Source organism: Ursus arctos, unplaced genomic scaffold (assembly GCF_023065955.2).
Source record: "Ursus arctos isolate Adak ecotype North America unplaced genomic scaffold, UrsArc2.0 scaffold_3, whole genome shotgun sequence".
NCBI lineage: Eukaryota > Metazoa > Chordata > Mammalia > Carnivora > Ursidae > Ursus > Ursus arctos.
The window spans coordinates 74,591,359-74,605,682 of record NW_026622985.1 but is presented as its reverse complement, the minus strand read 5'-3'; the positions used below and the strand labels follow the sequence as shown (position 1 = coordinate 74,605,682).

General features: G+C 38.2%; 1 long non-coding RNA gene across 1 annotated transcript in view; it reads left to right on the top strand.

Moving 5' to 3' along the window:
* The first annotated feature begins 649 nt into the window (after window positions 1-649).
* LOC130542046 (uncharacterized) overlaps window positions 650-14,324 on the top strand; it is an 81,403-nt gene continuing 67,728 nt past the window's right edge. The window contains exons 1-2 of the long non-coding RNA XR_008956324.1: window positions 650-692; window positions 10,301-10,410. This is a non-coding gene — a long non-coding RNA (uncharacterized LOC130542046). The remainder of the gene's footprint in view (window positions 693-10,300; window positions 10,411-14,324) is intronic.

The window sequence follows — 14,324 nt, the reverse complement described above, 5'->3', positions numbered from 1 at the left end:
TATTTGAGAGAGAGAGAGAGAGAGAGAGCACACAAGCAGGGGGAGCCGCAAGCAGAGGGAGAAGCAGGCTCTTCCATGAGCAGGGAACCCGTGGCGGGAGGGGATCCCAGGACTCTGGGATCATGACCCCAGACGAAGGCAGACGCTCAACTGATTGAGCCACTCAGGCACCCCAAAATAGTTTTTTTTTTAAGTTTTATTTAAGCAATCTCTACATTTAACATGGGGGTCGAATTCAGGACCCCGAGATCAAGACTCACATGTTCCTCTGACTGAGCCAGCCAGGCACCTCTTCAAGATAGCTTTTAATCAACGAAATAAAGCAGAACAAAACCAAAGTTTTACAGCTATCATTGTGAAAGGAAAATACATGTCTTCTACTTGTATATGAACATAATATTCCCGGGAGGATATACAAGAAACTTGTAACTTATCTGAGAACTGGTAGCAGGAAGGGTGGGAAAGTGGGGGGGGGGGGGCGGGAAAGAGAAGAGATTTTACCTACAACACCCCACTCCCCCTGTAGTCTCACTATCAGCAGTTTTGTCAAGGCAGCTTGGAAGCAGATGATCCTTCCTCTGGCGAATCTGCAGAAGGTCAATAGCGGCCTAAACTTACCTCAAGGTGCTACGTCATTCTCTTCCTTCAGCTCCTCACGTAGACATTTTATCCTGTCGCCTCGCACGAGAAGGGTGAGTACAGCTCAGTGAAGTATTTAGAGAGAGAGGGAAAGACAATATTCGCATAACTTTTGTTATAGTCTATTGTTATCATTGTTTTATTTTACTAGTTGTTATCACTTACTGTGCCTAATTTATAAATTAAACCTTATCATAGTGTGTGTATATAGGAAAAAACAGTATATATGGGGTTTGGTACTCTCCGTGGTTTCGGGCAGCCACTGAGGGTCTTTGAACATATCCCCTGAAGATAAGGGGACTACTGTATATCCTTTTTTTCCCTTGAGATTTTATTTATTTGTGATAGAGAGGGGGAGAGAGAGTGTGAGCCAAGAGAGAGCACAAGCAGGGGGAGTGGCAGGCAGAGGAAGAAGTAGGCTCCCCGCTGAGCAGGGAGTCTTATACGGGACTCGATCGTAGGACCCTGGGATCATGACCTGAACCAAAGGCAGATGCTTAACCGACTGAGCCACCCAGGGGCCCCTACTGTATATCCTTTTGAACCAAAGTGTACTGTATATTCTTTTGAGTTGTGAATCAGTATATGTGTGCGGCCGACCCTGTTACTAGCCTATTAGTCATTTTCCTTTCTTCCACTCTGGAAGAGACCTGATTTGGTTCAGGTGTTCACATTCTGACTTGAGAAATCAGAATCTGACTTGTAACTTAGGTGTATTTTGCTTAATATGCCTATCATTGTGGGTTTTGTTTGTTTTCTTTTTCTTCTTGTCAGGGGTTTGTTGAGAGTGAGCAGTGGGGGTATTGGTAAATATTTAACAACTGGCTCTCAAAAAAAAAAAAAAAAATGGCTAGGGGCGCCTGGGTCGCTCAGTCAGTTATGCAGCTGCCTTCGGCTCAGGTCATGATCTCAGGGTCCTGGGATTGAGCCCCGAGTTGGGCTCCCTGCTCAATGGGGAGTCTGCTTCTCCCTCTCCCTCTCCTTCCCCCATGCTTTCTCTCTCTCAAATAAATAAAATCTTTAAAAAAAAAAAAAGTCCTGATTTGTAACATTCAGCAATTTCCCTGGTGTAAATACTCCCACTGTGGCTGATTCAGGCTACCAATGTGACATCAGCTGGCTCACAAAATTCCTGAAAATTTAACAATTGACTCTTGCAAGCCAGTATGAGCCAGCTACAACACACCTCTGAGATGGAACATCTGATTGTTTCTGCCAATGAGAAATGAGGGAAATTATTCTGGGAATTATTTGGGGGAAAGCTTTACTCATTCATTACTCATAAATAAAAAGAGATTCAGAAGAACAAGACAATCCTTTTTCTTCTGGGGGCTTTTCCAGTTTTTCATTGTGAAAAACAATTAGCAAAGATGAAAGATTTTTACAGTAAATGTATATACTCATCACCTAGATTTTACTATTAATATTTTACTATATTTGGTTTATCACGTATCTATCCATCTATAACTCCAGTGATCTGTCTTACTTCTTAATGCACTTCAAAGTAAATTACAGATGTCAATATTCTTCTCACTAGATATATCAGCATGTATAACATTATCTAGAGTTCACTATCTGTTTATAGTTTTTTACTTTTGAAATAAAATTTACAAACGAAATGTAAAAATCTTTTTTTTTTATTTTAATGTTTTGTTATTATATTATGTTAGTCACCATACAGTACATCCCTGGTTTCCGATGTAAGGCTCGATGATTCATTAGTTGTGTATAACACCCAGTGCACCATGCAATACGTGCCCTCCTTACTACCCATCACCAGCCTATCCCATTCCCCCAGCCCCCTCCCCTCTGAGGCCCTCAGTTTGTTTCTCAGAGTCCATAGTCTCTCATGCTTCATTCCCCCTTCTGATTACCCCCCCTTTCTTTATCCCTTTCTTCTACCGATCTTCCTAGTTCTTATGTTCCATAGATGAGAGAAATCATATAATTGTCTTTCTCTGCTTGACTTATTTCACTTAGCATTATCTCCTCCAGTGCCAGTCCATGTTGCAGCAAATGTTGAGAACTCGTTCTTTCTGATAGCTGAGTAATATTCCATTGTATATATGGACCACAACTTCTTAATCCATTCATCTGTTGAAGGGCATCTTAGTTCCTTCCACGATTTGGCTATTGTGGACAATGCTGCTATGAACATTGGGGTGTATATGGCCCTTCTCTTCACTACGTCTGTATCTTTGGGGGAAATGTAAAAATCTTAAATGATAAATGCATACACTGTGTAACCCAAATTCCCCATACAGAACATTGTTCTCACTCCAGAAAGTTCCCCTATTCTCCTTCTAAGTCAATCCTCACCTCTTCCCCAAGAAGCAACTATTCTATTTTTTTCTGTTATAATGTTGCCTATTCTAGAATTTCATATAAATAGAATCATACATTATGTACTCTTTTGTGTAAGACTCTTTTCAGTCAGCATAGGGTTTTTGAGATTTATCCACATTGTTGCATGTGTCAATGATTTCTTCTTTTTTAATTGTGTAGTAATATTGCATTGCATGGATATACCACTCTGTATTCGTCTATTACTAGACACCTGGGATTTTTCCAATTTTTGACTATTTTGAGTAAAGTTGATAAAAACATTTTATACAGATCTTTTTGTGGAAACATATTTTTTATTTGTCTTGAGTAATCACTTAGAAGTGGGATTGTTGGGTTAAAGGAAAGTGTGTTTTAATTTTATAAGAAAGTTTTCCAAGATGGTTACAAAAAATAAATGCAAGCCTCAGGTATTCCACATTTGGCATTGTGGTGGGTATATAATGGTATCTCATTTCCTTGTTAACTAATGATGTTGAGCACTTTTTCATGTGCCTCTTAGGTATTCATTCTTTTTCGTGAAATATGTATTGAAACATTTTATCTATTTGTTTAATTGGGTTGCTCATCTTTATATCATTAAGTTGTAGGAGTTATTTATATATCCTAGATAGCAGTCTTTTATCAGAAATACAGTTTGTGAATGTTTCTCTCAGTCTGTAGCTTCCATATCCATTTTCTTAATGGTGACTTTTGATAAGCAGTTTTTAATTTTGATGAAAGTTAATTTATCAGTTTTTTTCTTTTATTCCTCCTCTCTTAAGAAATGTATTCTTGGGGCGCCTGGGTGGCACAGCGGTTAAGCGTCTGCCTTTGGCTCAGGGCGTGATCCTGGCGTTCTGGGATCGAGCCCCACATCAGGCTCCTCCGCTATGAGCCTGCTTCTTCCTCTCCCACTCTCCTGCTGTGTTCCCTCTCTCGCTGGCTGTCTCTATCTCTGTCAAATAAATAAATAAAATCTTTAAAAAAAAAAAAAAAAAGAAATGTATTCTTACCTCAAAGTCACAAATGTTTTCTTCTGCTTTTCTATAAAAGTATTATGGTTTTAGCTTTCATGATGAGGTCTAGAATCCATCTTAGTTTAATTTTGGAGTATGATATGAAGCAGGGATTGAGGATCACTACTTTTCCATATTCATATCCAGGTTTCCCAGAACTGTTTGTCAAAAATCTTTCTTTTTCTCATTGGATTTCTTTGGCGCCTTTGTTAAGAATAAAATAACCATATAATTGAGGGTTTATAGTTGGAGTTGGTATGCTATACCATTGATTTAAAGACATCTTTATTCTAGTAGTATACTATCTTGATTACTATAGCTTTATAGTAAGTATTTATTATTACTTTTAAAGACTGTTTTTACTGTTCTAGACAGTTTAGATTTTTATACATATTTGAGAATCACCTTATCATTTACAAAATCCTGCGGGAATTATGGTTGGAAGTATACTGAATCTATAAATCAATTTAGTGAGATTTGACATATTAACAACACTGAGTATTCTAATCCATGAATACAGTTTATCTCTATTTTTTTTTCTTTTTCTTTTATTTTTGGAAGATTTTATTTATTTATTTATTTGTCAGAGAGAGAGAGAGAGAACACAGGTAGGGGGAGGAGCAGGCAGAGGGAGAAGCAAGCTCCCCACCGAGCAAGGAGCCCGATGCAGAACTCGATCCCAGGACCCTGGGATCATGACCTGAGCCCAAGGTAGACACTTACCTGACTGAGCCACCCAGGTGTCCCAGTTTATCTTTTTATTTAGACAGTATCCAGTTTCTGTGAGAAACATCTCACAGTTCTCAGTACAGATGTTTTACGTATTTCGTTGAATTTATTCTTAAATATTTCACGGTTTCTTGGTCTTATTGTAGATTGAATTATTTCAAAAATTTACCTTTCTAATGGTTTACTTCTAGCTTATAAAAACACAGTTGAGTTTTGTACATTCACTTCATATTCTGTGACTTTGCTAAATTTACTAACTTGCGTAGTTGATAAGTGGATTCCATTGAGTTTTCTGAGTAAACATTCGTAATCTGCAAATAAAAATAGTTTTGCTTCTTTCATTCTGTCCTTTTGCTTTCTATTTCTTTTTCCTTGCCTTACTGGAATGGTCAGTGTTCTCCTCCTAAATATTTTAGTGTTTTTATCTGTTGCCTAGAACTTTAGCACCCACCTTGTAATATAAGGAAGATAACTTGAAAAGAACATGCTGAAGAGCATAAATCTGCAAGGAACCTACACCCTAATGAATTAATTACCTGTTGCAAATTTACTTCTAGACTTCTAGTGAGGGGAGGTAGAAATCATTTTTGGAGGTAGATTTAGCATAAAGCTTAAAAATCAAGGTGTTTCTCTTACATAGGACTTTCTAAGACCTGGAGAATGGCCTAGCAGTATTAAATTTATAATTTGACATTCTTTTGCATGAAGAGAGCCTCAAAAATGGTAGAAGCTTCAGGTTTCATAATGTTTGAATCTGCCTAAAATCTTCCATTGTTGAAGTCCTTTTGACTTTTGATTTCTGTTATTGGAGCTAAGAACATCTTAAAAAATGAAGAGGTAATATGGCATTTGTATCCATTAGCATCTTCTGACAGAAAATAAATTCTGTCTTTTCTTTATTTTCCCTTCCTTTGTCAGAGCATATTCTCAAGATTGGGACCACTTGCCAGATATCATCATCATAATATTTACTTTTGAATTAGAAAGTGGGATCTTTCTCTTAAGAAAATGAGTGGCCCTGTGTACTAATTAGGATTTCTGAGGACAACCCCTAAAACTGGATCTCTATATCTGAAAAGAAAAGGAATTTGTTGAATGGAAATTGTTTGGCTTACAACTCAGTTGCTCACAGTTTGGATCACAGGACTTTGAACTGAACTCAGAAACAAAGAGAGGCAAGGAATAGTCATGATCCTGCTCAGGGTGAGGACGTAGGCACCATTGCCACTGGATACCTAACACCAGCGCAGCCATGGGTCCTAGTACTAGTATCTCAGAACAAAGAATCCTGGCCAGAAATACTGCCTTGGCCTTTCAGAGAATGGTATTTAGATGTTTACTCATCTTTCTGAGCTTCCCCAGATTATAGATTGAAGGCTCATTAAAAAGTCCTCAAAAATGAATTATAAAAGATCCTTTCTTTCTTCCCCCATGGCAACATTCTCTGCAGGCTGGTAGAGTAGGTTGAAGAGTAGCATATAATGGAGGACCCTGTGATGAAATACAATTTTCTTTTTCCTACTTGGCTACCTGAAATACCTTCAGAATTTTAGGAAGGAAACACATTCTAAGAAAAATTTCTGTAAGAGCATTAAAAGTGATTTTTTGTTTTGTTTTGTTTTCAGGAGGAATTTAAAATAGATTACTAAAATATATAAATACAATAAGAAAATAAAATTTAAAGTTAACAGATGAGAAAATGAAGGCAAGAAAGATGAAATCAAACCTGGACTGGGTTTAGGACATGAAACTCTGTTGGCAGATCTTGTTGGTTTCCTGGCACGAAACACAAGTTTTTTTTTACATTTTTTTTTTTAAGATTTTATTTATTTATTTGACAGAGAGAGGGACAGCCAGCGAGAGAGGGAACACAAGCAGGGGGAGTGGGAGAGGAAGAAGCAGACGCTTAACGACTGAGCCACCCAGGCGCCCCATATTTTGCACTTTCGAAAAGCAAACATGAAAAGGTAGAAATCATCAGTGGTGTGACTGACTGTACCTATACAAAAATTTGCTGCAAAGTAAAACTACACAGTAGCAGTGAGACAAGGTAGAGGTTTCCACAGTAGGTGTACCTAGAGAGGACACTGAGGGGATGTAGTGAATTTCTTCCTCAAAGGGTCCCTCACAGTAAACACCCAACTCTTAAAAATCGTGTCCTATTGCTTTGCTCAGCCTGGGCCATTGGCAAGATGTGCAAGTAAAACTTAACAGAACAACCACTGAAGGGCCTAGCAGTTTGATTCAGGAATTCAGTTCTTCTTCTTCTTCTTCTTCTTTTTTTTTCCCTAAAAATAGAGATTCTACGGGTATGGTTAGACTGTGTATTTCAGGTACTTTTTCATGAATGTTGACTTTCCCCTAATGGAGATTGAAAAAATTTTCAGCATCAGTGAGTTAAGGTAACATAACATATTACCATAAGGTAATATATATTGCTACTAAATCAATAAGCAATGTTTTAAGTATCAATAGAGATGGAGGATTGCATTAAAATTCCATTGTGGAAATGGAGGAATCAGATTAGGTTATGTGATGGAATAGATTGCTGCAGTACAATGGCATAGAGGAGGTCTGAGGGTTACATTTAGACAGGGCCAGGATTCCTGTAGGATGTAATTTAGGCTTTGTTCTTAACTACAATGAATCATTGAAATAGAATTTTTTCTGTTATAGGGCAGAACTGCACTGAGTTTAGCCCGGAGAAATTTCAAAGTGGTTGTAACCAAATACTCACCTCAACCATAAAAAAAGCAAACAACACCCCCCCCCCCCCACATAAGAAGCAACTACCCCCTCCCCAAACCTCAGGTTATTCTATAATATATAACATTGGGTGATGTAACTTTGCTCATTGATGAACTTTCCAAGATAAACTGGTTGTAAATATATAGCCAATTAGGACAGTAAATTGACTATACTGTTAGCTTGAGGAGCTGTTCATCCTCAAATTGTAGCAAGTGATTACAGTGTAAGGGAGAGAAAACAAATCTTTATTTGCACAACCTACCACCCAGCATGACCCTGAACTTTGGACATGAACTTCATGGATTTGAGAGTCTGTGTAACTTGTCTTAAAATCATTCCCTTTCCATCACTTTAAAGCACGAAAAAGACCAGTAAAAGCACAAAGCAATTTTTTTAAACAGCTTTATTGAAGTGTAATTTACATATCAGACCAAACACCCTTTTAAACTGTACAGCTTAATTTTTTAAAGTAAATCCACAGGGTTGTGGAATCATGACTAAAATCTAACTTTAGAACACTTTCATCCCAATATAGGTATTGATATATGAACATAGATGTATAGATATTCTGGAAGTCTCAAAACAGATTTTTTTGGGGTCATTCTTAACAAATTTCTCCACCAAGTCAAAGGTGGAATAATCACGCCTAAATCTTTTGCTATATCCTCTGTCATTTCCTCCACAATTCCCACAGTGGTATTTTCTTAGCTTCTTCAATGTGAAGAGAAACCTGATAACATACCAAGTCCTTCTTCCCACCCTTTTACCTATGCTGTTTGTTCTGATTTAACAATCATTCTTCTCGCCAGGGACCCTCAGTCCTCACTTCCTTTGATTCAGCTTTTTGAATCTCAGGTTAAATATCAATTCCTTGAGGAATGAAGTTTATCTTGATTCACTAAGGCTACGTCAGCAACTTCTCTGTGGTTTTATAGCTTCTTATAATTTTCCTGTATAGCACTTATCAGAGTGAAGTGATACATTTCTGTGATTATTTGATTAATTTCTCTCTTCTCCACTATACTACAAGCTCTAGTGGCAAGGTTAATGGGTTAGTGCTGATTTTAATACCTATCAGAGGCATACAATAAAAACTGTAGAATTGGGTCACCTGGGTGGCTCAGTTGGTTAAGCGTCAGCCTTCAGCTCAGTTCATGATCCCAGGGTCCTAGGATCGAGCCCTCATTAGTCTCCTTGCTTAGTGGGGAGCCTGCTTCTCCCTCTGCCTGCTGCTCCCCCTGCTTGTGTGCTCTCTCTCTTTCTCTGACAAATAAATAAAATCTTAAAAAAAAAACAACCTGTGGAATTAATGAGTGAATGAATTTATTCCATATTATATAATGTATAAGATAATTGAACTGCTTTTCAGAGATGTTTCCCCTCATACTCTCACCAGCACCCTACCCAGCATCAAGTACCATCCTCATAAAGGTTGGAACTAAAATGACAGAATAAAAAGCATTTTAATGTCCTTTTATTGGTAATGAGCTTGAATAGTTTTTGCAAGTTCATTAACCACTGATTTTTTGTTGTTATTGTTATCAGTGCATTGTCTGCTTATGTGCTTTGTCAATTTTTTTAAAGTACCATGCCCAAAGTGGGGCTCAAACTCATGACCCTGAGATCAAGAGCCACATGCTCTACTGACTGAGCCAGCCAGGTGCTCCCTTTTGTCTGACTTTTGGAGTCTCGTTTTTAGTAGAACTTCCAGCTTTTTGCTGCTGCTGACCACTTGCTGGTCTTGCTGGTCTGTTTCCAAGGACAGACTCTGCTGGAGGGCAGGACTCTTGTCTCTAACCTTCCTCCCAAACCAGGGATGATCTGTAATCTTTTGCCACAGTCCACTTAGTCTTATTTAGGACTGATGCTGTCCTGAGTTAGTGAGGAATCAAGTCAGGGTCAACATGTTCTTCCCTGTCAAGCTTCTTTTTTAGTGTTGCTAGCTCTCTCCATCTGCCTGCATGTTTCCAGTTTCCAGCACATTCTAATTCCTGTCAGTCTTGCTTCCTGCATATTTGTGTGGCCTTGGGTTTGCTGTTCTCTTGCTTCTACCTCTCCTTCATTAAGCACCAGTCTCTCATGTGTTCTGCAGTTCTTTCACCAGGCTTCTTGCTTTCTGTTCCTTGATTGACTGCTACCAAGAACTCACTTGGACAATAGCGTTGGAGGTCACCTGGTGGCATTCAGCCTCGGGTCTAGAGTAGAGGAAGCAGCAATATTCATCATGGTGGGGTGCTGCAATGGGCAGGTTACAAAATCAAGAAACCTGGAAGAGGTGTAGTCAAGGGTAATAATATATTGCGTAGCATTAGTCTTGCTCTCTAATTAATGAATGTCAATAGAGTCAATTTAATTAAAATAGTCCACTATGGGCTGAGGGACAGAAATTTCTAGCATAAACACGGAAAGGGGCTTTTGGATTGCTTGCTGGGTCAGGCCCTCTTTATAAACCCTCATTTAGTTCCTCATTATTGGCATTTGGAATTGGTGGTTGTGGTTGAAAAATTAATGAATCTGAAACTCCCCTATTGTGAGTCTAGTCAGCATTAACTTCCTTTGGACTGTGCTCCTTAACTAGTCTCCCTCATGATTAACAATTATCTCAAACCCTCTTTCAGTGTATACTTCTCTTATTGATGAACTCTCAAATCTGTTTAGGTCACTTAACAGTGGTCACTTCTATAGCCTGAAGTCCTCAGAAATATTTCTTCCAAATTTGTAACTGACTGGTATCAGACCCTTAAATGATACCAGGAAATTCTAGAGGAATATTACAGGACATCGATCTGCAGCTGTTGGAGAAAAATTGGACAAGTGTGTCATTTTTTTTTTCTTTAATGTAGGCTCTACACCCAGTGCGGAGCCCAATGTGGGGCTTGAACTCACAACCCTGAGATTGAGACCTGAGCTGAGATTAAGACACTTAACTGACTGAGCCACCCAGGCACAACAAGTATGTTATTCTTAAAACCTTTATTCTACATATATTAGTTGAACATCTACTACTGTGGTAAAAACTGAAAGAAATAAAAATTAAGGCAAAATGTGAGTTTGCCTTCATAGAAATTTCAGCTTAATACTTATTTATAGAATAAACTATAACTGAATGTATACTGTGACCTATTCTGTGATAGTATAATCAAAGGCTTATTTAATTCAATGCATATTGAGTACCTGCAAGAAGATGGAGATACTCTTGTGACTAAGTAAGACAAAAGATTTTTCCATAAGTTTTACAGGTAAATGAGAGGTTGCTTTTCATTTGAGGAAATCAGGGAGACCCTCAGTGAAGAGATAGTATTCAAGAGGGTCCTTAAAGCACAGGTAGCATTTATCCATGTTTATCCACCCATCCACCTATCCATCCATCTACCCACCCATCCATCCAGCACAGAAGCTGGTGTGAAGCTCACATCAGAGAAGCTCAGATTCCAAAGTGGCAAAAGAGCCAGGACTGTGGTGGAATAGACTGAGAATGTTTTAGAAGATACAGCTTGGATTGCATTTAGGTGGGTACCACTGATTTCTTCAGGGGATACAATTTCCTGCCTTTGCTACATCAGCCTATGTCTCCTCTGGGGCCTAGATGCACCTCACTCTTGAAAGTGAAAGACTCAAAAAAGATAATTGCTGAAAGGATGTGGAGAAAAGGAAGCCCTTATGCACTACTGGTTGCAATTTAAATTGGTATAGCCAGTATGGAGGTGCCACAAAAAATTAAAAATAGAATTAATAGAACTAATGATCCAGCAATTTCACTTCTGGGTGTATATCCAAAGGAAATGAAATTACTGTCTCAAAGGGATATCTGCACTCCCATGTTCATTGCAACATTATTGACAATAGCCAAGATATAGAAACAACCTAAGCGTCCATCTGCAGATGAATGTATTTATCTGTGTCCGTCAGCAGATGAACATACACACACACACACACACACAATGGAATATTATTCAGCCCCCCAAAAGAAGGAAATCCCATCATTTGTAACAACATGGATGAAATTAGAGGACAGTACGCTGAGTGAAATAAGCCAGACGCAGAAAAACAAATACTGAATGGTATCCTTTATATGTGGAATCTGAAGAAAAAGTTGAACTCATAGTAGCAGAGAAGAGAATGGTGGTTACTTGAGGCAAGGGGGTGGGGAAAAAGGAGGAATGTTGGTCAAAGGGTACTAACTTTCAAATTATAAGATGAATACATTCTGGAGGCAACTTACAACATGATGATTATAGTTATTCATAATGTGTTATATATTTGAAATTTACAAAGATAGTAGATCCCAAGTGTTCTCACCACACACAAAAAAGGGTAACTATATGAGGTGATGGATATGCCAATTAGCTTGATTGTGGTAATCATTTTACAATGTATGTACATCACATGGTACAATCTAAATGTATATAATTTTGTCAGTCAAACTTCAATAAAGCTGGAAAAAAAAAAAAGACCCAGACTCATAGTCAATGAAGGACACTGCCAATGCTTTTGAGAAAACCAGCTTCTCCAGAGATGGATAAAAAATAGGAAATCTCCAATTTCAGCCTTTCAAAAGCAGTCAGGTAGTTTCTTACTACCCTTTCATTTGTGACATTAAACATCTGAGGCACTCAGCTCGGTTAGGGAGAGTATAGTTGCTGACACGATTAAGGGCTTCCAATGAGCCTGCTTAAAATCTGAGACTTAAGACCATTCGCTCCTGCTGTCTTCTCATCCCTGAATCCTGTGCCACACTCAAAATGCAGGTCCCCCTGGTCAGTTTTGCTCTTATACAAAGTAATTGTCATCTTTCAATACTTTCATCAATTCCATTGCTAACCTCCCTTTATTACATTTTTCTGAGACCTCTTCATCCTTTTTCATCTAGGTCATTGCCACTCCGTGGTCTTGCCTCCTTCCCTAGTTAGCCTGCACTTCACAGTGCATGATGTCAGCCACTTGCTCACCAGTATTTTCAGCATTCTAATTTTCTGATTTTTCTGCACACTCACCTCAAGCTTCAGTCTTGAATCAATTCATGTGCCTGCTTTCTCGCTTACTGTACATAGGTTGCTAATATGCTGCTGGAGAAAACTACAAAACTGAGTGGATTTATGCCACTAATATGACTGGTTTCAATCTCAGGTGGGGAGTTCCACCTCCCTGAAGGCAGAGCATCTACATAAATTATTTGGAATTCTTCTTCTGCATGGGAGATTTGCCTTTTTTCCATTTATTTATTTATTTAATCATTTATGTATATCAGTATGGACTCATGGATATTCACTTTATATTTTGGATTATAATACAATACTCGTTTAATTATTTTTTTGCTCCAACTGTTCTAGCTTTGACAATTGGGAGCTTTTTCAGTTGGCTCCCGTGTCCTTTAACATAACCCCATCATTGTCAGTGTGTGTGTGTGTGTGTGTGTGTGTGTGTGTGTGTGTTTCCTTACATGCTGGCACTGCAAGATGTTCCAAGCTCATCTTGTAAATTTCATACTCTAGTCATAGATGCAGCCATTTTTCCAAGGGTCTCTGGTTCTTTTTATTGGAGAATGACATTAGAAATCAAGATTTGGGGGGGCACCTGGGTGGCTTGGTTAGGTAGGTGTCTGACTCTTGGTTTCAGCTCAAGTCATGATCTCAGGGTTGTGGGATTGAGACCTACAATGGGCTCTACGCTCAGCGCAGAGTCTGGTTCAGATTCTCTCTCCCTCTTCCTCATGCTCTCTCTCTAAAATAAATTTGAAAATCTTAAAAAAAAGAAAGAAATGAAGATTTGGGCACTAGGTATGCTCTTTGCTACTGGGCTGTCATTGCTTTCAGGCCCTCAGAGCTGTCAGAGTAGGGATATATAGGTGTGTATAGTAACTGGCATGTATATATTTACAAATATTTCTGTCTGTATCTATATGAAGCCAAACATGAGTTTGTACTGATGCCTCAAACTTGAGTCAAGTAGCACATGGATCATTCTAGGCCTTCTTTCTTTCTTATTTGTAATCTCCCACTTAAACAATGAGAAATCTGGTTCCTACTATCCATTATCCATTTACTTATTTGTTCATGTATATTGGTTTCTGAATTGGTAACCTGTACACCTATGGGGAAAAAAACTTCATCAGCTAGAATATAGTGCTTATGTAGAGTTGATTTTTTCTTACACTGACCACTTACTTCCAGCGTTACGTAGGTCTGCACCTTTTATCCCACTCCTTTCAGTGAGGTTGTTTTATATATTTGCAATACGGTTAGATCGTCTTGTCCCAGTCTACCTTCCTTCCTGGGATTCCAAGATCTTCTAAGTAATTAAAAAATTTGCACATATTAAAGTTTACTCCTTGTGCTATAAAGTTCCATAGGTTTTGACAAATACATAATATCATATATCCACCATTGTTGTGCCATGCAGATTTATTTCACCACCCCCCAAAATCTGTGCCTCATCTGTTCAGCCCCTCTCCCCTTGAATCCCTGGGAAACATTTAACTGATTTCCAATCCATGGGCACACAGTATCTCTTTGTTGCCTTAGATTTCTTTAATTTCTTTCATTGATGTTTTATAGTTTTCCACTTACATATTCCGTATATATTTTGCTAGATTTATACCAGAGTATATAAGTTTTTGGTGTTACTGCAAATAGTATTAAGAAACGTTTTTAAATTACAGATGTTCATTACTGGTACATTAAAAAAAAAAAACAACAAAACCCACAATGTTCCTTTTTCACATTGACTTTGTATCATATGAACTTGCTATACTAACTTATTAGTTCCAGAAGTTTTTTGTAGATTCTTTGGGGATTTCTCTATAAACAATCATGTCACTTATCACTAAAAATAATTTTATTTCTTTTTTTCAAATCTGTATGTCTTTTT